Source organism: Lolium perenne, chromosome 3 (assembly GCF_019359855.2).
Source record: "Lolium perenne isolate Kyuss_39 chromosome 3, Kyuss_2.0, whole genome shotgun sequence".
Lineage (NCBI taxonomy): Eukaryota > Viridiplantae > Streptophyta > Magnoliopsida > Poales > Poaceae > Lolium > Lolium perenne.
The window spans coordinates 32,894,174-32,896,363 of record NC_067246.2 but is presented as its reverse complement, the minus strand read 5'-3'; the positions used below and the strand labels follow the sequence as shown (position 1 = coordinate 32,896,363).

Below are 2,190 nucleotides of genomic sequence, written 5' to 3'. Positions count from 1 at the left end.
GTGAGAGGTTGACACCGCAGGTGTGGTACAACCAAAGGATCACGTCCGCGGGTCACTTCGGGCAGAGAGAGGCGAGAGGGTCCATAAGCCGGACATTGTCGGTAAGAATGCTAAGGCCGAGTACGAGATGACGGTGGAGGACTACATGTCGGTGAGTAAAATGTCAATGAGATTCTACATTGCTACTAAGTTGCGATTGCATTAGATTGAGTTGAGTATTGCATTTTCAGGTTATCCCCGATTGGGCCGAGCCGCATGCCGAGGCATGGGAGGAGATGGTTAGGACGAGGTGGCTCAAGATGGACGAGGACTTTGCAGCCGTGGCGAGGCGGAACGCGGAGAACCGAGGCGACGGTGGCACACACTGTGGGGGAAACCTCAGCTACGAGCGCTACAAGGGGAAGACGGTATGTATACATTTTATTTTCCTTCAGGTTCAAAGTTGGTACTCACAACATTTCCTTTCGCGATGCGAGAGGGCCGCGTTAGGACCCGAGGAGGAGATGTCTGACCTCGAGATATACAACAAGATGCGGCTTAAGAAGCCCGATCTCTCGCAGCCTCAGCCCTCGCTCCCGAGTACTTCGGCACCTACGCCGAGGACGTCGAGAACTACTGCGAGATGGTGAGGCATCGTCACCCGGAGGTGGATGACCCCATGAGCGCGGAGGTCGACGAGGAGTCGTTGGTCCTGTCGTCCGAGGGTTGCCGCATGGCCGTCTCGCCATGCTGAACAAGGCCGTCAAGCATACCCTCACCACGACCTTCACGCGTCTCAAGGCGGGACTCACCAAGGACAGCCCCCCTCTCCCGCCTCGTCGCCGGTCTCGGCAACAACCCGCATACGACGTAAGTTTCCCTCATTTCCATCCTCTTTCCGACTTTCGTTCATACATTGCTAAGTGCTAACGAGACATGAATTTGTGAAATTGTAGCCTGACTTCGAGGCGGCCTACGTGGCCGCTCATCAAGAATATCAGGTGGCCTTCAACCAGCACCAGCAGCACTTCATGGAGTACATGGCATATATACATGTAAGTTCCAACCTTTGTTTTCGCAAATGATGACAAGTCCCACTTTCCCCTAGTTTGATGCTTCATTTCTTCAAAGACTGACATGTAAACTATCTTGCAGGCGTCGATGGTGGCCAATCAAACTGGACAGACAGTGGATTTAGGGCCGATGCCTCCCTTTCCGGGGCCGGCGCCAAACATGCCATCGAAGGAAAATTTCGCTGCGGAGTACTATGGGAGAACAACGGTAAGTTCTTCGCCAAACCGAATACTACGGCTTTCCTTTGCCTCGCAAATTGCTAACATCTCGGGAACATGTGTGTAGGGAACGGGATGTTCCGGAAACCAGGGTGGTGGGAGGGAGATCACACCGGTTCATCATGGTGGTCCTTCTCCCGGTGCTACACCCGGTACTTCTCCCGGTACTTCTCCCGGTCCTTCTCCCGGTGGTTCTTCCGCAGCTTCTACCGGAAGGAATCGGCCGGTGTTTAGCGGCGACGAGCTCCTCTAGTAGTCCCATGTATCTTATGCACACTATGGCACCATGCATGTATGCACACTATGGCACTATGTATGCATCCTATGTCACTATGACACTATGTATGCAACCTATGGCACTATGACACTATGTATGCACTTGATGTTATATGTATTTGCACTTCATGCCTATGAATTTCATGTGAATTATATGTGCTTGTGTATCCTGCCAAATCTGGAAAACGCGCGAAACAGCAAAAAAGCGAAAAAATGTACCAAATGGTACCCTCTACGCCGACGGGTTCCCCCTCGGGGTAGCTCCCAGGAGCCCCCAGTGCGCGCCACGCGTCCAGTAATGGACCAAATGGTCGAGCCTACGCCGACGGGGAGGCCCTCGGGGTAGCGGCCGTCGCCCAGGGACGCCCAGGCCGCGCCACGCGTCCAAGTACGCCGACGGGGAGGCGCTCGGCGTACCGGCGCCAGGATCGCCCAGGCTGCGCCACGTGTGGCGGTACGCCGACGGTGAGGCCCTCGGCGTATCGGGAGGTAGGAGCGACCAGGCGGCGCCACGCGTCCAACTACGCCGACGGGGAGGCCCTCGGCGTATCGACCGCCAAGGTCGACCAGGGCTCGCCACGCGTCACCGTACGCCGACGGTGCGGCGCTCGGCGTAGCCGTAACGGCCGTCACCTTGACGGTG

At 56.2% G+C, this 2,190-nt stretch overlaps 1 long non-coding RNA gene across 1 annotated transcript; it reads left to right on the top strand.

Annotated features, from left to right (window-relative positions):
- The first annotated feature begins 863 nt into the window (after positions 1-863).
- Positions 864-1,731, top strand: LOC139837501 (uncharacterized). Its single transcript, XR_011753985.1, has 3 exons — positions 864-1,034; positions 1,135-1,260; positions 1,339-1,731. It is a non-coding gene; the product is annotated as an uncharacterized lncRNA (long non-coding RNA).
- The last annotated feature ends 459 nt before the right edge of the window (positions 1,732-2,190 follow it).